The 26,552-nt window shown below is 47.1% G+C and overlaps 1 long non-coding RNA gene across 1 annotated transcript; it reads right to left on the minus strand.

Moving 5' to 3' along the window:
- Positions 1 to 530: 530 nt before the first annotated feature.
- On the minus strand, positions 531 to 26,229 carry LOC102548041 (uncharacterized). The gene is given in 4 exon segments (NR_185099.1): positions 531 to 8,931; positions 10,213 to 10,293; positions 24,230 to 24,420; positions 25,976 to 26,229. It is a non-coding gene; the product is annotated as an uncharacterized LOC102548041 (long non-coding RNA).
- Positions 26,230 to 26,552: the final 323 nt, after the last annotated feature.

The raw sequence follows: 26,552 nt of genomic DNA on the forward strand, positions 1-26,552 counted from the left end.
GCTTGCTCTGGTGGTGTTGGTGCAGGAGAGCTGGCAGGCTGGCAAACTCAGCTACCACACAGGTCCAGATCCAGGGTTTTGAGTTGACCCAGTTCAACATTCGCCTCATCTACAAACTGCCAGAGTGTGTGAAAGGGCAGGTCCTGCAGATCCAAAGTTGCAGGATCTCCATGACACGGGGCAACAATAGGCTATCCAAGAGGAATCCCCATGGGGATCCAGTATTGGTGTAGCAGAAGCCAGAGGCCTCGAACCAGACCAATGACTCATTGCAATGAACATTCACAAGTAAAGATGTGTGGACAAAAGAGTACACTGTGGGACACACCATGACACACTGCAGCTTCCACAATGAGACACTTGTGTTTTATTTTTATTTTTATTTTATTTTCTTTGGCAGGGGAAAGTTCCAAACATGGAGGGCAGCTATGAAGGGGTGGGGAGATGAGCGGGATTGGGGTGCATGATGTGAAATTCAAGAATCAATGAAAAGGTTTTATAAAGAACAGAAAGAAAAGACATCATACTGGACAGATACTTGTCCAGCCATGCTCACCGCTGCTCTACTCACAATAATAGGAAATGGGAACAACTTCAGTGCCCTTCAGCTGAATAATGGACCATGAAAAGTGTGGCCCATACTCACTGTGGAACTGTACTCAGCTGTAGAGAAGAATTAAAGCAAATTTTCAGGTAAATTGATAGAACTGGAAAAGATCCTATTGAGGCAGTGGGGGTAACTCAGAGAGCCCCATGCTCTTTTCACTGGAGACTCCCAGTTCCCAGTCTTCAGATGTGAATACATAGCCTGTGGTAACTCTAGATAGCAGAAAAGTGAAAGGGGATTATTGAGGGAGGTGGGACAAGAAGGGGATGGCGGGGTATATGTCCTCTGAACATGCAAGTGCAGGTTCTATTTAAGGAGGGGAGAGAAATAACTACAAAAGAACAGTAAGAATCTCTCATCAAGGGATACTATTAAGTAGGTACATAAAAACACCTATAGTGTACATTAGTCCCTGTATAAATGTATAAAGCTTAAATGAACTTTTTCCCATCTGGGCTGCCAATAATCCCCACAAAAGCATGGGATGTCTAACAAAGTCCCAGATATCAATCATGAGCAGGAAGCCATCTTCTGAATTTATCAGAGGTGTCTAAGACTCCCAAAATATTGTAGGCTACTGCCCTTTAGAGGTGGAAGTTAACTCCCTGTGTCTGGAGACATCATGCACTTCACAGGACCAGAAGCCCTGAGCTAGATCTCCCCTGACAGCTTCCCTGAGAACTCATTTTCATGGGACCAGAAAGGGCCGTGTTAAGCTTCCAATGGAAGGAAGCAACAGTCCTACCCAGCAACGATGCCTATGAAGCACAATTACCAGCATGGCATGATGACCTCAATCATCCTTCCAGCGATGGCACTCGTACACTGCAGTAACCAGCAGCTATCTACTTGAAGAGGGAAATCATGCTTGGTACTGCAAACCTAGCCGACTACCTAGGGCTAGTGAAGTCAAGAATGTTGAATATATAACTGCTACTTTAGTAAGCCAGTATAATCTTTAAAGACATACTAAATATTTATTCTTCTACCCAGGGATAAGTATAGCTCTCATCCCTCCTTAAGGAAACTTCTCTTTACAACATGTAGACCTTTACAGAAAGCCATGACTGATCACAATGTGAGTTGTTGAGACCAGCCCCAGTAGATCCATCTCCAGAGTAACTCCTGGCACCCACGGCTCAGGACTCCTGTGGAAGATGGAGTAGAAAGAGTTTAAGAGGCAGAATATCAGGAAGTGTGCTGTGAGGCTGTGTCTCCTAGAAATGTTAGAGCCTCGCTAACATATCTTCCTAACGTGACCTAAACAGAGGACACGAATGGCCATGCTAATATGAAAGCAGAAACACTCAGCCCTAGACAAAATGCAGGCAACTAAGAAAAGCTGACCACAGGAGAAAGTCTTCTCCAGGGAAGAGCACACTAATTATCCAATGCCATGGTCAGCCCTGAAAACACACACGTACTTTCAATAGTCTTAGACTGCGCACGTTGCACTAATGTATTTATGAATATACATGGTATTTTTAAAAGAGGCCTTGAATTTGAAAGATGCAGTAGAGTACCTGGGTTTGTGGAAAGGGAACATAATCCTAACCAGGAAATTATTTCTAAAGAAATTATGGCATGCATTTTGATCATATCCACCTCTAACCCCACTCCCATCCCAGTCTCTCTGTAAGCTTAAAAGTCTATCATCCCTATATCTATGAGATAAAAGATGCCCTGGGGCATATTGAGTAACAGTTCATTTTCTTACATCACAGTGGAGAAGGGAGCTACTATCCTTTTGATGCCCATAAATTTTTTAAAAAGTATTTCCAGAGGCCACACTGACCATTAGAAGACCAGATCATCAGAAAGGCTTCCTCCAGCAGCAGATGGGAGCAGATGCAGAAACCCACAGCCAAACATTAGGTGGGGCTAAGGAAACCTCAAGGAAGAGGAGGAGGAAGGACTATAGGATCTGGAGGGGCTGTGGACACAGGAGAACGCAGCCCTCAGAATCAACTAAGCAGGGCTCATGGGGCCTCACAGACACTGAGCTCAACCAGGGAGCCTGAATGGGTCTGCATTAGGTCCTCTGCATTTATATTAATAGTTGTGTATCTTGTAGTTATGGGACCCCTAACAGTGAGAGGGGGAGGCCTCTTTTGCCTTGTGGGACTTTTTCCCTCATACTGGGTTGCCTTGCCCAGACTTGGGAGTTTATATCTAGTCTTACTGTTCTTGTTTCGCTGTGTTGGTTGATATCCCTGGGAGGCCTGCTCTTTTCTGACATAAAATAGAAGTGGATCTGGAGAAGAGGGAAGGTAGGAGCTAGGAGAAGAGGAGAAACTGCTCAGGGTATATTGTATGAGAGAATTAGGAAAAAAAGTATTTCATATTAGAAAAAAAAGTATTTCATAAGTGTAGAGATGAATTCTGTACAAGCCTAAGTTCCCAAGAAATTTTAGTGAAAGTCATTGAAACAGCCTACACCACACTCTGCAGTGAGCTGATTCCCACTTGCATACCCCAGGGCAAAACAAAGATTTTGTCTGTCTCCACTGCCTGTGCTGCTCTTATTAAAGGTCCAGATGTCCTCCTTAAGGGCTGAGTGTGAAAATTGTCACAGCCTGTCATGTGACTGAATGCTTGGCCTCTAGCTGGTCGTGCTGAGAGGGAGTGAAAGCATGGTGAGGCAGAACCTATGAGAATCGAATGACTGGAGAAAACCGAGGCCTCCAAAAACCATTAACACCTCAAATATAGCTCTCCAAACCACTGGCTCCTCCTAGGACAATCCCTTCCCTGCTCTCTGCAAGGCTGAGGCAAAGTCACCCTCCTTTAAGTGGCTTCTTGTCAGGTTTCACAGGCATGAGAAAAATTAACTAATGCAGTCGTTGGGGGCAGTGAAACCATATTGAGTTGTTCCTTGCTGCTATTGGTCCTTTTGTTACATCACAGAAAACGTTGTGATAGACGCTGGCTCAGGCTTGGATTTGTCTGAAGCTCATGTTAGTGTGGACAGCCATTGGGTTCGAACTTTGATTTCGAAAACTTTGTATTTCCCAAATCTGTGAGATTTTTGACATACTGAGTGTCCCACTTTGTTGCTTTTCGTTTGATTCCGTTTCGTTTTTATTCATGCCCTCATTACTTTTGCTTTGGGCTTTGTGCAAGTGTGCATTTTCCTTCACTGGGATTTTTCAGTTTCATCTAGTCTGTGGTGAAACATGTTTCTAGCTGTGAAAAATCAGGAACTTTATTGTGACACTTCCATGCATATCAAATTTTATCACTTTCCCCTGCCCTGTGAATTTTTACCAGATTCCTACACGTGGCTAAAATTCTCTTTACATTAAGGCCCCATCATCCACCCACCCGTGCCATATTACAAATAAGCCAATGCCCATCTGTGTAGCAGAAAACGACAGCATCCTGTTCTTGGTGCCTGAGCATAGGGCTCTCCCTTTGAACCTGCCTGGACACGAGCTTATGTGGAATTTCTAGCACTCCTTGCTGAATTCACCTTGCTCATGAAGCACCAGCTTCTTAATGTGCTGGTGAACCTGGCACATTTCACATGCATGTTCATCCAGGAAACTGGCTTGCACTTTGTCTGGCGTCTGGGGTTTAGGAACAGTCATGCTGTCTTCAGTTTAGCAGCGTGCCTTCCATTTCTATTTGATAGAGTAGCTTCAGGAGCACTGGGTCTTGCTCTTCTTCAATGGTGGACAGGGTTCATCAGTGAGTCACTGGCCTCAAGCTATTCTTTGTTGGGAGACACTGTCTCTATGTCAGTTGTGTTCTGTATATTGACGTCTTGAAGTGTTTTAAAGTATCTTTCTCTCGGTATTGTCACCTCTCTGTAATATGTTTGCCCAATTGTTCCCTGGGGATTCTCTAGATTTTTGTTTATTTATTTGGATAACAACTTTTGTCTTTATTAGTGCCTTCTCTGTTAGCTGAGCTAAGGGGTGTCCGTTTCCTTGATCCTTTCAAATCAACGTGTTTCTTTGGTTCTTTGTCACTTTGGTGCCTACTCAACCTCAGCTCTCATCTTTCTTATGCTTTCTCCTCGGCTGCTTTGGGGTTTCCATTGCTCTTGTTTGTCTACAACCTTGAAGAACATCATTAGGTTGTTTGGGTATCTGGAATTTTAAGAGGTAGGAATTTGTGGCCATAAACTTTTAGATTTGCTCTAATTTTTTTTAAAGCATTGAGTAGCAAATTCATTTTCTACCTGTAAAGGTAGCAAACATAAGAGCTTGGAGACAGCCCCTTTGATGAGGATATCCTCAAAGTTCATTATGTCTTAATGGCCCGGGGCCACTGCCTATTTTCAAAGTAAGCAGCATACCATGCACCCACCAATACCAGAGTAGCTGTGAAGATCTTGGACAAGGCCATCAACAAAGCCACCTGAATGAATACTGTAAGAGCAGTCCTAAATCCAAACACTGCAAAGAACTTCCAGCCATTCGGCAAACCAAAAAAAGACAAATTTGATCATAGAATTTATGGCATGGGGAACTATGGTCAATCTCATAGGGGCATGTGGCCATACATAGAGGGGAGAGATAGTGGCACCTGCAGCTCAGTCCCTCCATGAAACAAACATTGCCTATATGACATAAAGGCAGACAATCTGCTCTTGAATGTAGACAGAAACGATAGACTCTGTGAAGCCCTGATGGCCACAAATGTCACCTCTGGCTAGACATTGTCACTGGCACACTTTCTTACTCAGCACTAGAGATGTTGGGGACCATCACAAACTCTCCACAGACATGTGGAGCTTCCGTACTCTGACTTACACTATGGTCACTGGGCCTACACCATACAAGACTTCAACCTCTTCAGATCTGCACCAGCTGGTCACAGCCACAAATATATGAGTCTATGAAACCTACCAAAAGCCTCAGAAAAATTCATTTCATACCTATGCATTACAGAGTCTGGGTCCATGGTTACCATCAAACACGATACACCCATGAGACACCCATGACTGTCTCACTGTAATGAAGTCTCACCGTGAGCCCCCAAAAAACAGTCTGCACAATCCTAGTCATCAAGACTGTGAACACTATGTTACTGCTTTGGCTACAAGGTTCGAGAAATCATAGAATCTGTAGGAAAGAGAGACATAATGATATCATGGCTACTTACAATATAATCTACCATCAATTCAATATGGCTACCTCAATCAGCAAATGTGGAAACTTGCCAAAAATCCATTCAAACACAAGCCCTGTAGGTCCTTCTAACCTCCCTCTCCCCATGAGGAGGAGGAGGAAGAGGAAGAGGAAGAGGAGGAGGAGGAGGAAGAGGAAGAGGCGTGGACCTGCCCTGCCTTCCTATCAGCATCTCATCTAGAAAACTGCAAGAAGTTGTTGAAAAAGAAAGAAACATGGGCTGCACAGGAGATGGCTTTCCTGCTATCCCTTGATCCTTGAAGCAGCAGTAACCAGTCCTAGGGTGCACCCATACTCAAAAATCAACTGAAGAAGGGGTAGAAGTAGGTATGGGGGTTGATTCTCCACTTGTTTCACAGTCTATGTTGTTGCCTCTTTACCCTCAAAGAAAAAAAGGACACATTCCAGAGGAAGGACTACAGAAGAAAAAGAAAAATTGAGTCCCACAGGAAACCTAGTAGGCATGGCCACCAAGATTGACTTCTGTGTGTTGTATTCCCTTTGCGTTTTAGGTGTATCCTGCCATTGGCAGACTGCATCCATTTATAGAATATAAATCTTTAAAATGTCCCACAGCATCCTACTTACCTGGGAAAGTTGAGCCAGAAACAGACAGCAGTTGTGACCAGAGTTTGTGAAGGATGGAGGGGGTTTGGTATGAGGGTATACATTTCCGAGTGTGAAATCAAGGAGTGAGCCATGGTACAGTGGGGCTAGGGTGGTGCTGAGTTTAGTCCTGTCTCTGTCACAATCACTGACTACACTCTTTATCTTCTTTCAAGGATTTCAGAACAGACTCACACATCCACTTGCTAAACACTGGAGCTGGTCTCCACCTGGTACGGACTGAGAACCACAGGAGGGACACAGGCTAGAACTTTAGAGGCAGTGCGCCCAAACAACTGTCAACCACCACACACCAACAAGAAACATGACACAAGCTCCTATCCCCCTCCTCTAACAGCCAGGTTCGAGCTAATAGCCCCACCCTCCTGTGACCCAAACGTCAAGTTCTGGAGAGTGATATAGTCCGAGTGGCTTCCACCTTATGAAGTACCAACCCTCCAGGCTGTGTATGACTGAACACTCACACAGAACTGAGTGATCCACAGAGTTCGGTCTTTACCAGCTAGTCCCCTCTTCCACAACAGAAGTATCCTGATGAGTTGAACAGAAGTACAGAAACCGTATGCCCAGGAGGAGGAAGAGTTGCAACATGAAAGGGGGAGGGGGAAGTGAGAAAAGGTGAAAGAGAGAGAGAAAGGGGAAGGGGAGAGAAAGGCATCAAGCAGGGTGAAGCCTGAAGGAAGACAGTCTGAGGGGGAAATTCTAGTCACCAAGATGAGGAAAAGGGGTTGCATGCACTAGCTAGGGGCAGAAACCCTGAACTAGCAGGGATGGAGGGTACAGGGCCATGAAGAAGAGAGAACCTGTCCCCAGTGGAAGCCCAGTTTATACCAAAGGGAAAATGTGGGATGCTGCCTTGCAGATCTACTCCTGGGGCCAAGCTGGAGCTGCAAGGTGTGCCACATAGGGTGAAGGGAATCCTGGAGCCATCTCCTCCTCCTCCTCTTGCCTGACCAGCCCCATTTGGTGTCATCTCCTCCCTTCTTGAACTTCCACAGAGGGATTCCTGGCACTTCCCTTTGGCCCAGATAGAAAGATCATGCATATCAGATAGAAGCCCTGAGGATGGACCTGGCAGCCAGTAGGCTCTTTGCAAGGAGGAGCTTGCAGGTCTCCTGGGTGGCATGCAGTAAAGGGACACCTCCTGGGATGAGCAGGGTTATTTCTTTTGCTGACAGCAGGGGGCTAATCTCTGTGGCCACACTGCTGACAGGGTATTCTTCAGTACTGGCTTACAGTAGAAGACAAGTTTCTGATGTGTGCACTTGACTCTCGATGTTTAGAGGAGGGAAACATGGAACAGCTGCAGTCAGCCTCCAAGACAGCCAGGAACCATTTGGTATTTCCTCATTGAAGACCAAAGGATGCCTGAAAGACTGAATAGGTTGTGCTTTGGAAAGGTCCTAGTATCTGTTGTCCTGGAATGTGGCTGAGCACTAAGTCATATTGAAGGAAGTTTCCATGTGGCAAGAAAGCTGAGCTGTCATGAGCCAATCACTGCATTGTGCATCACGATCTACAATCATGGCCATCAAGTGAGTCCCACAAGTCCTGCCATGGGAACAAGGGCCAGAGAACCTTGCTTGAAAGGCCAGAGCAGATTTGGGCCAGTAGGTGACTACTAAGTCAAGCCTCCAGTCTATAATGAAGCCAGCAGCTGGGGAAGGTATGTACTTATTTTCACTATGTTAGAGAGTCTTGGTAGGGACAAACCAAGTGAATAAGTCAATGTAGTACTGACTGAGTCTTTGAGGTGCACCAAGAGGCTGGATGACTTTGTGGCATGGCTACAGCCATACTGCTTGGGACATGTCCCTAATTCCTTTGGCCTTTTACCTAAGAGGATGATGGGCACGCAAACCTAGCCAGCTCATAGGCTATCTGCCTGACTTTTCTCCATTCCTCACTTTTCCAGTGGGAGAAGATTCAGTCACTGGGAACTACCATGTACCAGGCTTTTGGCAAACATGCCTTTTGTGGAGCCCACAGAAGTAACTCAGAGAGAATACACTATGCACCTTGTAACAGACTCTAAGTAGTTGCTCTGGGTCATAAAGAGTTTTGTCAGAGAATCTTATAACTTTATAAGTCAGCTGCAGTGTCCTTTGTAGCCAGAGGTCACTCTTGGGGCCATTTTTTCTTTCTTTGGTTTTCTTGAAGTATGTGCTCTCTGGGAGGCATGTGAGGAAGGTAAGGTTTTGAAGGGCAGAGGAGCCATGGTCAGACATATGGATGAGGAGGTGTTTCTGGGTATGTGTTCCCACATCCTGCAAGCCAGGACAGTAGCTGAGCAGTGAACCTCACTCAGCCCTGCAGAGGTTTCCTAAATGGGCCTGTCAGTGTCTTCCCAGGGCAGAGACAAGGTGTTGCACCTTCCACATTAGCCCCTGAACTACAGCCAAAATGACCTTGTTCTCTGAAGAGGCAGCAGGCCTTGGTTCTGGAGAAGAGAAAACTTCACGTCAGCTATCCATTTATCTCAAATGTTCTTCCTCTTTTCTTTATCCAGATAGTTCATCTACGTATCTTTCTCATTCAGCCTGAAGAACTTCCTCTGCCCTGTAGGAGATCAAGCTGGGTTAGAGTGGCATTGTTCATGCCTGCCCTCTTTAGAAAACTGAACACTATGGGTAAGTATAAGGCCAAACTAAGCAGAGATGAGACCTAAAAGAGCAAATAAGATCTCAGATTTAATACTTGCAGCAGATAAAGAGTATATAGATCTCAATCAGATTACAATGTCTTCTTTGAACACAGAAAACATTGGGGTTTTAGCCACAGAACCTGGACGTATTCCTGAATGAGGAAGCCCATTGCCGAGCATGCTGAGTGGCCCTTCCTGATAAGTGGCTGAGCTGATAAATACCTTCTCCTCTCCTAAGTAGTCAACTCTGGGGCATATAAACCCCTGTGCACGTGTATATGTCTACGTAGAGTGAATTCGTTGTAAAGTGAACTTTCAAGAGAAGCACCTTTCCTTCCTAGACGTGTCCCTCTAAGGAAGGAACAGGGTGGGACTAATGGAAAGGTAAAACCTGTGAATGCATCCTGTAAAGTCATCTTGTTTTTTAAGTATCTTCCTTGCTTGCTCTCATTAAACTCTGGATGCTTAATATTCAACTGTATCCTATTTGAATTCTTCTGTTTCAGGAGCACTAGATCCCTTCCCCATTAAACTATGCACTGTCTCACAGGCTTCAAGCTCTCATCTGGCCCCAGGGTGTTCAAGGCTCTTGGAGCAAGAGTCTCTCCTCATGTGCTCGTGGGGTCAGATTGAGAGGTTACCACTTCTAAAGGCCCTCGTATGGCAAGATGAGTCTTCAGGACAGAAATTATATCCTCCACAGTTGACACCCAACTCCCCAACATTCCCTCAGTAGACCCCATCTCTCTAGTTTTTCCCCAAGGGCCTACTCTCCATGAGGTGCCCCGTTTCCCACAGCACAGGGACTGAGGGCAAACCCAAAGGGAAGGCTAGGCCCTGCAAGGCAAGGAAGAACCCATGAGGGCAGTGCAGGCAAAGTTGTGGGAGGCTTTCACTTGGCTGAAGTTTCTCCTAGGCTTGGTTTGGGGATAGCAAGAGGAGGGCATGGCAAGGAAACCATAGCGATGGTGGGGATTAGAAACTGAAGCGCGCACAAGGGAGCTGAACTGATAATGTCTAGGGACTCGGTGGCCCTCCTATGAAGCCTTGAGGATAACTGACAGCAGAAACAGAGTGTATGCAGTATGAGAAGGCTGTAGGCCTGGGGCAAGCCAGAAGCCCTCCCAGACCAGGATAGGAGCCTGGGTGAGGAGGCACTTACCCTCCCCTCCCCAATCTGAAAGCCCACTGAGTACCTTGGTGAGCCAGACCCAGTCAACAATGTAGAAAGCTCTGGAGAAGATAGTGGGGTGAACTGAGCACTCTTCAGAATCACCCTAAGGAAAAACAGGAGGAGTTAATGTGGGGTCAGAAACACCAGGTGCCTGAGTCAGGGCCCACGCAGATAAACCCTGGATCAAATCTCAAGGACATGAGACTGAGCGTCAGGCAGCGCCTAAGCCTGTTAACAGGTGTTATTTTAGGAAAGGCAGGGCCTGATTGGAGGATGCCAGCCACGGCCAGTGTGTCTTTGGAGGGCAGCATCTTGTCTCAACTGTTCGTTACAGGTCACTCCATTTTCTGTCCACTGTGAAGTGTTGCTCCAGCACACTCTTCCTCCGGGACCCTGAATATTCTGAGTTAAGACCAGCCCTTCACCCCTTAGCAGTTTCCAGCCAGGTATTTGGCCTCAGCACCCAAAGCTGGCAAGCACACTGTCTCTCCACCGTGCATCCACAGCAAGCCATGACCGAAGGATAGTTAAGGCACGGATGCTTTTTTTTTTTTTTTTTTTTTTTTTTTTTTTGGAGCTGGGGACTGAACCCAGGGCCTTGCACTCGCTAGGCAAGCGCTCTACCGCTGAGCTAAATCCCCAACCCCTGCACGGATGCTTTCTTAGCACCTGTCTAACCCACCCCAGTCCTCAGCCAACCTCCCAGTTTTCATTCCTGGCCTCTGCACTCTATACAGCCTTCTTAAACTCAGCATCTGCGCAGTGCCGTCCTTACCCGGCAATGACCACGCATCCCAACGCCAGTGCCCACCACCATCATTATGGCTGCTTTTTAGAAGGGAAATACAACATCTCTCCACATCACAGATTAGAAAACTGAGGCACAGAGTGATAGCCTAGTTTTTCAGAGCTAACCCAGCTACTATCAGGAGAGCTATAACACCAAGATATTAGCCAGCAGAACACCCTTCCCTCCCAGGTCCAAGGCACAATTCTAGGATCCCGTTTCACCTCCAGGGACACATGTGGGTGGAAAGCTATGGATAGACACAAATTTCAGCTGGGTGAGCAGTTCTGTACCTCAGTTTCCCCGTGGTGAAATGGGGATACTAACCTTTTCTTTACATAAATATGAAGATTAAAAATAGTACACGCTGCCACATGCCCGGACCATGAAAGATGCTTGGCAGCACACAGCTGACACCATTCAAGACGAAGCTGGGAGCAAGTGGTAGGCAAATGAGGAAGCAGAGGTCTCCTCCCAGCCCCACCACAACTGTCAACTGCATCACAAGCGCTCCAACCTGAGCAATCCAAAACAAACAGCTGACCCACAGCCAGGGACAGTGTGCCAACAGTCACTAGCTTTCATTCTTTGCATACTATATACCCCACTGTGCCGACAGGGAAAACTGCCTGTAGAGTGTTTCAAGCCCATTTGGCAAATGCAATTAATTTGGTCAGCATTAAATTGTCTTTCCATAATTGCATGTACAGATGCCCAGGCAGGAGAAAGGGACAGAATGAAAAGGCCATTAATGTCACTTGCTTGCCAGCGATTAGCTGTGCTAGCAGGAGATGCAAAGCCAGCCAGACACCACAATGGAGGCCCGACTGTCCACTCACTTGCCACCCAGGCTGCAGAAATCCTGGGAGGCAGCAATTCGTCTGCAGACTGTTTCTGTGCCGCTGGCCACTTCTGAAGAGAGATGGCAGGTTCTGGGGTTGTGCCAGCTCTTTAAGTGCTGGATCTTCGAGTTGTGGGTACATTTCCAGGCAAGGCTGTGAGCCAGGTCTGAGGTATTGATAGGACCCTCTCGTAGGTCTGGCTGGCCCAGGCTGAGTCTCCTATGCACCTGGAGGAGATCTTGGCAGCTTATGGCCACAGAATTCCTACCCCAGTCCCAGCCTGAATCATCCAGCTGCACCTGAGCAACTCAGTTAACTAAACTGTGGGGCTACACAGCTTTTCTGAAAACTGCCCCTCTCGGGGTTCTCACAAGGTGCTACCCCTCCCTGAGGATCTATGAGCCTTGCTGGGGAAGAAGGGAGCATTTTTCCAGTGCTGTAACCAATGTTAAGGTGTACATGCTCCTCTGTAAATAACCCCTTATTCATGTTCTGTAAGCAACCCTACTGAAACTAATTGGTTCACTACACACACACACACACACACACACACACACACACACACACACACACACACACGTAGAAGTGAATTGGGACACTGGAGAAGAGTCCTGGCATTCTTCTAGAAGATCTGGTTCAATTCCCAGCACCCACATGTTGGCCATTCATAACTCCAGTTTCAGGGCATCTGAGCACCTCTGATCTCTGTAGACACTAAACACACAGGATGCACAGACATACATGCAAGTAAAACATTCAGACATAAAATAAATATAAGTAAAATATTTTTAAAAGGTAGAAGTGGGGCTAGTCAGGAAAAAGGAAGGAATCTACATGAGTGGAAGAGGACTAGAGAAAAGTGTGAGTAAAAATGATCAAAATACATATATCAACTACAGTATACAGGTCTGGAGAGATGGCTCAGTGGTTAAGAACACTGGTTGCTCTTCCAGAGGTCCTGAGTTCAATTCTCAGCAACCACATGGTGGCCCACAAGCATCTGTAATGGGATCTGATGCCTTTTCCTGGTGTCTGAAGACAGGGACAGTGTACTCACATATAGAAAGTAAATCTTTTAAAAAAATACAATATACATATGTATGTATATCATATAAAATGTATATATGTGTGTATATGTATATATATATATATGCTGATGATTATTGTAAAATGTCACAACGAAACCCACTATTTTACCTAAATAATATATGGTGATAAGAAACTTTGACAATTGCCCTCCCGCCCTTACACAGTGAGTTAAACTCTCTGAATGCATTCAAGCCTCTTAATGCATAAGCAGACCTCCATGTCAAACAACTCAAGTGCAACAGAACATGTAAGGGGAAGTGCAGTGGGGAAGGGCTCCGGGCACAGCTGAATCCAGACTCTCAGAGCCAAACACGGGAGGCTGAGAGCTGCCTCTGCTTCTAGTTCAGCACCTTACTCTTCAGTGACATTAGGGTTTGGACAGGAAGTGACCCCCAGAAGCTCATATGTTAAAATTCTTGAGAAGGGAAAGCCTCGCCTCAAGCAGGAGGTCTGCAGGAGAACACATGTGAAGAGGGCCTGCCTGGTCACCAGGCACTTCCTCAGTCTCAGCCTGTCTGCCAATGTCCCCTGCTACACACTCCCACTACCAGGGTTATTTGCCCAGGCACATGGGGCCAAGCACCAGTGATATATCCCTGAAACCATGAACCTCCCTGAGACTGTCACTGCCAAGGAGCTGGTCACAGTGATGTGTGCACCCTGTGGCATCTCCAAGCTAACACCGTCTATCCTTACAGCTCAGCAGAAAGGGAGAGTCAAGGAGAAAAGGCCCAAGAGGAGGCCTTTACCCAGTCCAAATGTCCAGGAGCTGGTCTGTCTGAATCACGGCTTTGTTCTGGAGATGGGTCAAGGTGATGGGGCGTCTCTCATTGTGATCTGGGAAGTCTTGATTGATAGATAGACCCACCCTAGAGCCATTTTCTTACTTCAGCTCCTGCTGTTCACTCAGTCATCCCTTAAGAGTGCAAAATGAAAGAGAATGAGGGGCTCTGCCAGAGCCCTACTGATACAGATGAGGATGCTCACAGCTAACCATCAGACTGAGCACAGGGACCCCAATGGAGGAGTTAGAGAAAGGACCGAAGGAGCTGAACAGGTTTGCAATCCCACAGGCAGAACAACAATATCAGCCAACCAGACCCCACTAGAACTCCAAGGGACTAAACCACCAACCAAAGAGTACACATGGAGGGACCCATGGCTCCAGCTGCATATGTAGCAGAGGATGGCATTGTCTGGCATCAAAGGGAGGGGAGGCCCCTGGTCCTGTGAAGGCTCAATGCCCCAGTGTAGGGGAATGTCAGGGCATTTGAGGTGGGAGTGGGTACGTGGGAGTGGGAGCATTTTCATACAAGTAGGGGAGGGGATAGAAGAGGGGGAAAGGGGATAACATTTGAAATGTGAATACATAAAATATCCAATAAAAAATGAATGAAAGAAAGAGAATGAGAAGGAGAGATACTGGATAAATGGCTCGGAGGTAAAGTACCTGATGCTTAAGCATGAGGCCCTGAGTTCAGATCTCCAGAACCCATCTAAAAAGCTGCCCTTGACAGCATGCACCTATAATCCTGGTGCTGGGAAGACAGATGCAGGGAGCAGGGAGGTCACTGGGGCCATGTGGCCAAAACATCTAGTCAAATTGGCGAGCTCAAGGTTCAGTGAGACATTGTCTCAAGCATAAGGTGGAGAGTGGCGGAGGAAGTAACAATGTCCATTTCTGGCCTCTATACTCATGTACATACACAGGCACATGTGTGAACATGAGTAGAAACAGAATGGAGAGCAAAGCCACCATACCTGTCAGAATTCCCACCCTCCCCTTGGCCCTACATGGGCCAAGCCTGACTTGGGTGGGGCAAGACCTAGATCTATCTCTGGTTCTATCCCCCAGGACATAGCATCTCAGGCCCTCACCACCGGTCAGGTCATAAGTGAGATGCAGGCCGACTGGGAACCTCTGGGTTCTTCCTGGCTCCAGTCCCAGCTGCTGCTCCTGCTCCGGCCTCCTCTCTTCAGGACTACGCCCTTGGCAGGCAAAACTGCTCCAGCTGCATCCACTCCTCAGACTCTAAAGGTTCTAAAGGCCAAGCTCATCAGAAGCACCAGAGGGGCCCCTGGGCCCTGGATGGGATGGAGAGCCCAGTCCTGGAGGCCAGCAGACCCGGGGCCGCTAGGTCAGTGGGAGGCTCACCCTCATCATGATTACATAAGCCCAGCATGAAGAGGGGAAGTAGTAAAGGGAGGAGGAAAGAATTGACTATTCCAGGGCTCATCCCTGCCTGACAGACCTCCCGCTTTCACCCAGATAACCCCGCCACTATCTGTGAACTCTCCCCCACAACCTCTCACCTACTGCGCAGGCTTGACCCTACCCCCACCCACCTCCTTCAGCAGCCACACAGCCAGCCCACCCACCTGAGACAGGGTCACTTTGCCCAATGATTTTGAGACACCCAAAGCCCAGAGGTGATCTTCCAGATGCAGTGTGGCCTACCTCCCATGAGCCTCCCTGTCAGTCCTGGAGATCTGTCGCCAACCGGAAACTCTCAGTTCGCAGTGCATCCCTTGGGCAGTGCTTGCCAGAGACTCTAGCAAAGGAGCACCTCCCATGACAGAATGACATAAAGCCAGCAGGGACCACAGTGGGTCGGCCTGGTCTAGAAGGTGTCAAATATTTAACTAATTCACATTTAAATAGCAGGAAACCGCCAGAACCATCTTTAACATAAGAAGATATAAATCCTTACTCCTACTCAAGATGGCAGCCACAGCCCCTTCCGGCTTTCCTCAATTCCCATTTGCCACTAAACTATGCCATCTGGCATTCGCATGTAGGAATTCTGAAGCAATAATAATAATAAACTCCAGATGCCCACCTGTTCAGACTGGAAAGGAGCAAATACAACCCTTCCTCTTTGCAGGTACCGTGAGTGTAAGTGTAGGAAATCCTAACTGAAACTACATATACACACAGAGATCTGCCTGAGAATGCACACTTGCACACACACACACACACACACACACACACAGAAACACACACAGAGACACACATACACACACACATACACACACACATACACAAACACACAGAGAGATACACACACACACACATATACACACACATACACAAACACAGAGAGAGACACACAGAGAGAGACACACACACACACAGATACAGAGACACACAGATACACACACACACACAGAAACACACAGACACACACACACAGAGACACACAGACACACACACATACACACATACACAAACACACAGAGAGAGATACACAGAGAGATACACACATACACACATACAAACACGCACACACACATACACAAACACACACAGAGACACACAGACACACACACAGACACAGACACACACACACAGACACAGACACACACACACACAGACACACACACAGACACACACACAGACACAGACACACACACAGACACAGACACACACACACACAGACACACACACAGAGACACACAGACACACACACAGACACACACATACACAAACACACAGAGAGACACACAGAGATACACACACAGACACACACACAAACACACATACACAGACACACAAACACACACACAAACACACAAACACACACATAGTCACACACAGAGAGACATGCACACACACACACACAGAGACACACAGACACACACACACATAATACACACAGCCACACACAAAGACACACACGCATACATAAACTCTCTCAGAACTAGTGAGTCCAGCGAGATATCACGATGTGAGATCTGCACACAAAGGTCAGCTGCATCCTTGCGTATTAATAGTAAACAGATCTAACCTGAAATTTGAATACCATATTCAATTACTTTTTAAAAAATGAGATACTTGGGGATAAATCTAACAAATACCCCAGGGCTTCCGTGCTGAGAACTAAGCAGCAAGAGAGAAGTCAAAGACCATCTTACGAAATGGAGAGGCACACCATGTTCATGGGTGTGAGGACGTGGCCCAGTACAGAGAGTTGTCCTTTCTCCCCACTTGAATGCACAGGGAAGCAATCCCTGTCAAAACCCAGTGATGACGTATGTTTGCAGAAATGGAAAACAAACAAATGACCAAAAAACAAAACAAAACAAACAAACCCGCAGGGACAAGTCATGCCACCCACTTTTGAGACTGACTATAGAGACATAGTATCAAGACAGTGTGGCACAGATAGAGGGACAGACACACAGACACACAGATAAGTAGAACAGACAGATGTAGTAAACCCACAAACACACCACCCCCAACCCCAAGCAAGGCAGGGATTTTTTTCTGTATGCAGGGAACTGTGGCCTTCTGCACATCCAGCAAATGCTCTACCACTGAGCCACACACCAGCCCTGGCCACTGACTGCTGATAACGGCCCAGAGCTCCCAGAAGAAAAGGTGGTGCCTTCTGCAAGCGCTTGGGAGCCTATAGACAAAAGGCAGAGGGAAGTTCTGAGAGAGAAGGGTCCTTGCTCTGTCCACAGCTCTACACTGAGCACCAGCAACAGTAACGGGCACTCAGTAAGCCATCAAGAAACGCATGCTAAGTGGCTAAGTGTGAATGGTTATTTTAACATTCTTAAGACTATCACTTTTTGACATTATGCACTACCCATAGCCCTGAATGTCTGACATATTTAGCCTTAACACAATCAGATAGGTACTGTTCTTCCAGCCTGATAGAAGGAAATTTGAAGCCCAATATTTCCCAGTATTACCCAGGATTCAAAAAATACTTCCAGTGCCCCTCCATTGCTGGTGGGACAGCAAGCTGGAAAGAACCCAGATGTTCCTCAACAGAGGAATGGATACAGAAAATGTGTTACATCTACACAATGGAGTACTACTCAGCTATTAAAAACAATGACTTCATGAAATTCACAGGATGAAACAAGAAAATACCATCCTGAGTGAGGCAACCCAGACACAAAAGAACACACATTGTATGTACTCACTGATTTTAGCCCAAAAGCTCAGAATACCCGTGATACAACCCACAAGCCATCCGGAGCTTAAGAAGAAGGAAAGGCAAAGTTTGGATGTCTCACCCCTACTTAGAAGGGGGAACAAAATACAGGAGGTAGAGGGAGGGAGGGGCCTGGAATGAAGAGGGGGAGGGAAAGGGAAGCAAGATCAGGTGTTGGAAGGAACAGAAGTACAGAGAATCAGGAAATCGAATAAAAATATGTAGCAGTGGGGGATAGGGAACTGGGGGTAGCCACTAGGAAGTTCCAAACACCAGGGAAGTCAGAAGCTCCCAGGATCCAATGGGGATGACTTTAGCCAAAATAAGCAACAAAGGGGAGACAGAACCTGTAGAGACCACTTCCAGTAAATAGGCGTGGCCCCCAGTTGAGGGATGAGGCCACCCATCCATCCCAAAATTTTTAACCAGAAATGCTCCTGTCCAAAGGAAAGACAGGGACAAAAATCAGAACAGAGACTGAAGGATAGGCCATCCAGAGACTGCCTCACCTAGGGATCCAACCTATCTGCAGACACCAAACCCTGACACTATTGCTGATGCCAAGAAGTGCTTGCTGATAGGAGCCTGGTATGGCTGTTCCCTGAGAGGCTCTATCAGCACCTGATCAATACAGATGCAGATATTCACAACCAACCATGGACTAAGCCTGGGGACCCCAATGGAAGAGCTAGGGGAAGGACCGAAGGAGCCAAAGGGGATTGCAACCCCACAGGGAGAACAGTAACAACTAACCAGACACCCAGGGCTCCCAGAGATTAAACCACCAACCAAAGAGTACACATGGAGGGACCCATGGCTCCAGCTGCATAGGTAGCAGAGGATGGCCTTATCAGGCATCAATGGGAGGGGAAGCCTTTGGTCCTGTGAAGGTTCGATGCCCCAGAGTATGGGGATGCTAGAGCAGTGAGGTGGGAGTAGGTGAGTGGGTGGAGGAGCACCCACAAAGAGGCAAAGGGGAGGGGGGGAGAGAGGGGATAGGATGGAGGGTTGTGGAGGAGTAACTGAGAAGGGGGACATCATTTGAAATGTAAACAAAAAAATTTAAAGGGGAAAAAAAGTACTTCCAGCAGGACCTGCGTATGTTTAAGCCAGACAGGGAGCCAGCCCTGAGAGGGGAGGTGGACATGGGCCCCCACCCCTAACCAAGAAGCTGTCTGCAATTGACACTGGCTTGTAAGTTTTTCCCCAGTCTCACTGGACCCATTAACCACGTTCAGAGTAGGCCTCATGCCCAGGAGTAGCTAACAACACAAACTCAATAGTATTTTGGACACATTTTACCTCATATTGCGTATGAGCATCGTCTTTTCTTGTTGGTCTTTTGCTTGTATATTTTGGCTTCTGGATTTTGTGTGTTATGGGGGTGATGGTCTCTATGGTTTTGTTTGTTTTTTGAAATGAGAGAAAGGGCTTGAAGTTGGGTGTGTGGAGAGGTAGGGAGGATCTGGGAGGACTTAGAGGAGGGAGAAAGAATGAACAGAATATACTACATGAATGTTTTCTTCAATTAAAAGTGAAGTAGTGCTAGAGCCAGGGAAATACAGCTCAATGGGTAAAGACCTGAGTTGGAATCTCTGGTACCCACATAAAGAGCTCCAAATCTTCAGATACAAATGTCCTCAACCCTCACCAAGGGAGCTTCCCATAGCAACAGAGGCCATAACTGAAAAACTCAACCAATCAAAACACAAAGCTGTGGAACCCATCCTGTGGGTCTATCTACCAAACACTCCCGAGACACCCAAGGCTCAGGGAACAGAAAGATTGTAAGAGCCGGAAGATCAGGGAGTTTCCTGTGAGACAGTGTCTCCCACATCCATAAGAGCTCACCAGCGTGGCTGTTCAAATGTGAGCAGAGACAATGGTGGGAGAGGGGCACTAAAACCCAATGGCCTCAACCTACACAGAAAACTACAGAGAACTAAGGGATGCTGAGAGTAGGACAAAGAGCCTTCCCTAGGGAAAGGCTCACCAACTGTTTGTCTAGTGCCAAATTGTCAGCCCTGGAAAAAAATATAGAAGTAACACAGTATAGACTGAGCAGATTCTATATAGGGATATATATATATATATATATATATATATATATATGTATATGTGTGTGTGTGTGTGTGTGTGTATACACACACATATACCCCTATGTAGGTCCCTATATGCATGTAATAATTAATGTGGGAAGACCATGAGTTTGAAAGAGCAAGGAGGGTTATAAGGGAGAAGGTTCTGGAAAAAGGGAAGGGTGAAACGATGCAAATGTATGATAATCTCAAAAACAAATGAATAAATTATAAAGAAAGAAACATAGATAGGAAGGAGAGAGAGAGAGAGAGAGAGAGAGAGAGAGAGAGAGAGAGAGAAAGGGAGGCAGGCAAGCTGGGTGTGGATGTCGTGCCATAACTTCCATGCAGCGCCTGGGAGCTCCCTGGCTGGCCAGATGAATCAGTGAGCTCCTAGTTCAGTAAGAGGTCTTGTCTCAAGGGATGGGGCAGAGAATAACAGAGGAAAATATCTTCTCCCTAGCCTTTATGTGCATGCAAAACACACACACACACACACACACACACACACACACACACACACACACACACACACACACAGGCACAGCCTTTAAAAAGACAACTAGTGACTACAGGAAGGATATACACTATCTAGATGAATCCTCCACTCTGCCCTTTCCTCTGAGGAAGGAACTGAAGGTCAGCTATGACACACACACACACACACACACACACACACACACACACACACACACACCTCTGTGATCCTCTAAAAGGAGGAAGGGGAGTTGACTGGCAATGTCCCCAGGCCCTGCTATAGGCAGATCAGAGCTGCATACATCCCCCCCCCCCAACCAAGCTTCCAACCCCTGCCTAGAAACTGCTTGGTGTATACAGCTTAAATACCAGGACTCCCAGCGGGCACGGTTCACCAAGCCAGCTCATTTATTCATTAATTTGCTTTCCATATTTCCAAACGGAGGCAGCTGCAGGCGGGGCAAATCAATATTGCACTCTGCGATTCATCTTCGTTCCTGCCATCTCCTGCGCCAGCCCCTTGTGCGGCTCCTCCGAGGGTCCTGAGCACTGACGAATGGGATTCTCGGAGGCAGCCACAGCACGTTAGCAGATTAAATCATTAATATCTGCATCGGTCATTTTTACGAGCCTCCCTTACCCCAGACTCCGCCACCCTGTTTAGAGACCCATGCAGACATGCTGAGGACAGAATTGCCACTTCTGTGGCATGATTGGTTGTGAGAGTCGAAATATTGATTTTTTTTTCTCTCTGCATTTCTAAAAGCAGGTATATTGCCCACAGTTGCAGAAACTATTGAGACGAGGTGTGAATTCTGACCAACTGACCCCAACCACACCCACACCCAACACCACAGGGTTTTTCTACAGGAAAAAAATGGTCTTGGAGTTACAGCTTCAAGTTAAAGCCTATGGGTTTCGGGCTGAGTTCTACATCGGGCCTCCCGGACCTCCCAGCCACCCACAGAGGTAACACCTGAGAGGAAACTCGTGTTCTGAGATTTCCCCACAAGCACAGTAAACTTGGATCTTGGGGGCCTGGCCCCCAAACTGCCCTGGTGACCCACTGTAGTAAATAAAGAGATGTCAGGTACAGGGGCCTGGTTGGTAAAGGGCCTGCCACTGCAGACATGGGGACCTGAGTTCTCCATGCACAGCCACAAACAGGCCAGGCAGGGTGGATCACACCTCCAGTCCCAGGCCTTGGATAAAGCATAGGTAATTCTATACAATAAAAATAAACACAGACCTCATTCTCCCTCTCCTAAAATTGGGGATTATCAGGCAGGCAGGATAAGAACAAAGGTTCTTCTCCACCCTACCTGCCTTGCCTGCCAGCGGAACCAAGAGAAGTATCCAGCCTCCTCCAAGGAACAAAAGCCACAAGGACAGACACAAAGAAGAAACTGAACATCAGAGTTTGATGCTCGACAGAGGTTCCTAATATCACCCCTTCCCTCACTCCCCCTCTGTCTCTGACTGATCCCACTTTCCACTCCTACATATACTATCCCAGCCATGAGGACCTCTGGTCCTCTCCCTCACACAGCCAAGCTTGCTCTCACTTCAGAGTCCTTACACAGTCTGATCCTTCTGCCTGGATTCTGAAAGGCCAGCCCTGTGGAACAGAGACTAACTGGACCATGCTGGACCACTTAAGCCCCAGCCAGTCTACCCACTGAGAATAACTTCAGGCAAGATCATCAAAACCTGCCCCATGTCAACAGAATACTCCAAGCCAGTCAGACTCACAAGAAATCATCTTAGTGGGCTTAAGTCACTTCATCATAGTGGTTTCTTCTTACACAGAAATAGCTGCCACAGTGGGTAACTCTACTCGTTTACAGTAGAACTCTAGTAAGAGCAATTATTCTATACATTCCCCGTCAGAAGAACAAGAGAGTTGGAAATTTTAGTCTGCCTTTGCCTGGCATGTCGGAAGTGCTCAACTTTTGAGGCTTAGCCTTTTTCTGAAACTCTTCTTCCCTTGGCTTATGGGACTGTCTGTGTATTAGGTTTTATTTTGGTTTGGGTTTGTTTGTTTTTGTTTTCCTTTTTTGTTTTCTGGTGCTGAGACAAAAGACCCTGACAAAAACAACTGAAGCCAGAATGGGTTTCTTTGGGCTCACAGTCTGAGGCCCATTGCAGCAGAGGAGTTCTAGTAACAGGAACTTAGGGCAGCTGGTCCCATCACATTCACAATCAAGAATCAGAGAACGGAAAAAAAGAAAAAAAAGAATCAGAAAATGAAGAAAGCTTGTTCTTGGTTTTCTTTCTCCATTTTATACAGTCCAGGGACCCCAGCCTAGGGAATGTTGCCACCCGTTGTGGGCAGGCCTACCCACCTTAATTAACCTAATCAAGATAACCTCCACAGGCATGCCCAGAGGCCCATCTCCTAGATGATGCTAGATCAAATTGACAGTTTAGACTATCTGCCAAAGCCCATAATGATCATAATGATCATACGGTTTTCTGACCCCCATTTATGCTTTCAGATTCTTATGTCCTTTAGAAGGATCACCCTCCAATGACTGTTTAAAATACTGAATTTGAGTTAGACATCTTTCCTGGTCCTATGATAAAATACCTGAGAAAAATCTACCTACAGGGAGAAAAAGGTTCATCTTGGCTCATGGCTCAGAGGTTTCAGCCCCTGGTTTCTTGGTAGTTGGTTTGGAGACCATGGATAGGTTCTCATGGTAGCTGGCAAACAGAAAAGCTGAGGCTCCAATATCGCTGAAGGGCATGTGATGAGTTCGCTTCCATTAGGCTCCATCTCTCAAAGGTCTCACTGCCTCTCAGAGGTGCCTCAGGTTGAGGACCAAGCCTTATACATGGGCCTCTGAGGACACAAACCATGGCATTCCCCCAGACCTAATCCCTTGTCCATGGTGCTCCTGACCTATATTATAACTCATAGTGCTATCCTACTCACAGGTCCTCACAGTCAGGTCCAGGGCACACACTTTCCTTTGTGGTGGGCATGAGTGGGTAAGGTGCTCGTGCTTGGTTAAATGATCACCCATAGCCTGAGATTGGTCAGGAAATCTAGAATAACCAACTGGACCTTCCAAAAACTCCAAAAAAAATGGAGTTTAACCTCAAAGGACAATTTAAGAGGGACGCTCAGTGTGATTCCCTTTTCCTCCCTATCCCCTCCTTTTCCCTCCATCTTTGCTTCCCTCTCCCTCGCTCCCCTCCTTGCTCCCTCTGCAAACAAACCTTTACCAAGTCTTTAACCTTGCTCATGCCCACCTTCTGTTTTTGGCTCCGTCTCCTCCCTCCTATTCAAACCTATTGCACCCCTTCCCTAGATGAACACAAGAACAAAGCAAATGGTCTCCCTGCTGTAGCATGAACCTCCGCCTTGAACCAGCATCCCTTTACCCAGCAACCCAAGCTGAAAACTTCCCAAAGCGCACTCCCAATGGTACTCTGACTTCCCATTGCTCTTAGAAACAGCTCCTGACAGCGGCCGGTGACCATGTTCTCCCTCGCTCTCTCCGCTGCACCCACTGCCCTTGCCTTGGTTAAAGAGGTTAGAGGGCCCAGGCTCCCCCACCACAGGGCCTTGCTTTTACTTCTTCCTAGGATGCTCTTGTTGCCACCCTTTGTCTGCCTGTCTCCTTTCAGTCCATAGGTCTTAGCTACAACATCACTTCCTCCGGGAAGTCCTTCCCAGGCCTCCTCACTAGATTGATGCCCTTAGAGCACACGTGAGGCCTTGTGTCACTTTGATCCCTGAACCCCATCACTGGCATAGCAGTGAGAATTATTCTTTGAGCGGGGACAGAGATACAACATGGGTACATACTTGCTTCTTCGTGCTAGAATGCAGATCGGTGCTCCCCAGGGTCTGATCCTTCTCAAGAGTCATAGCTAGGAGAGAATTAAGTTCGGAACCCAGGTCATCCAGACTCAAGAACTGAACTCACTTCATCTCATCAAACTGGGTTCCACAGGATTCTGGAACTCATCAGGGACACCTCTTAGGAATCAGGGAACCTGAGAAGCAAACGGTCAGGACCTGAGATGTTATGTTCATCTCTCTGCCCACGTGGTTTACTCCCCGCAAGAACAGGCCGGTGTGCCCTCTCACTGTCCTCAGCCTCACCCTGAACAGGACATCACAGCCCATCAGTCTGTCTTTCTAGTCTGTCCTTTCTCCCGCTGTTCCCACCTAGGTCTCCTGCATACTCTGATCTGTCCAACTCAGTCACCTAACTTCTCCCTAGAGCCTCCAGCCATACTCTCCAGCCATACTCTCATTAGGGGGCTGGAGAGATGGCTCAGTGGTTAAGAGCAGTAGCTGCTCTTCTAGAGAAACCAAATTCAAATCCCAGCACCCATACAGTAGCTCACAACCACTTGCTAACTCCAGTTCCAGGGGAGCTAATGCCCTCTTCTGGCTTCCTTAGACACCAAGCACACACATAGTACACATTCATACATACAGGCAAAGTGCTCATACATATAAAACAAAAATAACTTTTTGAAAACACCTCTTCAGAGGCATGGGAGGTAGCTTAGTGAGGTACAATATTGCAGACCTGAGTTCAGGTGTCCAGCACTCGTAAGAAAGCTAGACATGGCAACATACTCTTGCAGTCCTAGAGCTGGGAGGATACCCATGGCTTGCTCATCAGCCAGTCTCTCCAATCAGGGAGTGCCAGATCCAGTGAGAAAGCTGCCTCAAAAATAAGGTGCAGAGTGATTAAGATACCTACCATCAATTCCTGACTTCCATACAGATGTCCACACCTAAAGACAGACAGACAGGCACACACTACATACACAAAGGAAGAAGAAAATGTCCCCTCAAGCTAATCTGACTTGGCTTCTTTCCTGGCAAGAAGCCAGTGGTTGGGTACACATCTTTGGTTCACCCACATACCTGATGACTTCAACTCCTATTAATTAGTTTGGCGGTTTGTTTTTTTTGTCCCTCAGTGTTAGTTAATTTTGCATAGCTATAATCAAAATGTCTAAAGAAAAACTTAATAACCAAGGACAGCTGCAATGCCGGTGCCTAAGAATTCTAGGGCTACCCTGGGGCAGGAAGAATTCCAGACTACCCTGAGCTATGGTATGAGACTATCTCAAAAAAGAACCAAAAAAGATTTTAAAGGAAAGAAGGAGGAAGTCTTCAGGCTGGTTTCAAGACTTTGATGTCACAGATTCTGGGACTCAGTGAAAGAAAACACCCTCTTTGTAAGTGTGTGTATGATGCTGTCACCTGATGGCCAACAGAATGCAGAGGGTGAAGAAGGAGTTGGAGACCAAATCTGATCAACTTCTGCATGGACTTGGACCCCAGCCTCTGCTTACCAATAAAAAGCTCCTGCCATTTCCCCCAAGGTCACCAATTCCATGCTCACTCGGCCCTCCTATTCTTGAACCACTATCTGTCTCATTTCCATCTCCAGCCTCTCTCACCCAGCCTCACCATGCAATTGTAAGAAACTGGCTCCTCTAGAAAACACAAGCTAAGCCCTCCCCCCACTGGCACCCTCCACGACCCAGCCATCTCCCCATTCCCCCCCGGGGGGGGGGATCTTACCATCTTGTCCAGCTTCGAAATGTTGTGGGATCTTGGGTGAGAAGTGGTCATCTAGGGTTAACACGGAGGTCACTGGGGGATGGGAGACAGACAAAAAATGTAGATCTTTACAAGGCTCACTCAGACAAGAGAGAGGGGAGGCAGTTGGGGGAGTGGGGAGAGGAGACTCTGACAGTGAGACAGCTAGAGATCTGAGGTCCGAGCCAGGAAACTGCAGCCAGCCAGATGAAAATGCCAGAGGTCCACCAGCTTCTGGATACAAAGTAACAGTTAAAATTCCATCTACTTACCGGCAGTTACACACCCTAAGGCAGTTAGAGACCGGTGGACAGTTACAGGCACGAGAGCACTTACAAATCTGAGCAACCAGCAGAGTGAAGGTGTCTGAGAAGCACCCGGCTTGGAAATTTTTTATAAGAACAAACAGTTCACACCCCCTTGATTAGAGATCCCCATTGGGGACCCACCTAAGGCTCTGGGTTTGACTATTTATAGGCTCCAGGGGCCCTCCCCTGTCTTGCCTCATGGTGAATTGACTCTTCCCTAGCCTTAATTTTTGTAACAATTGCAATCTCCT

This window comes from Rattus norvegicus, chromosome 1 (genome assembly GCF_021556685.1).
Source record: "Rattus norvegicus strain SHRSP/BbbUtx chromosome 1, alternate assembly SHRSP_T2T, whole genome shotgun sequence".
In the NCBI taxonomy this organism is placed as follows: domain Eukaryota; kingdom Metazoa; phylum Chordata; class Mammalia; order Rodentia; family Muridae; genus Rattus; species Rattus norvegicus.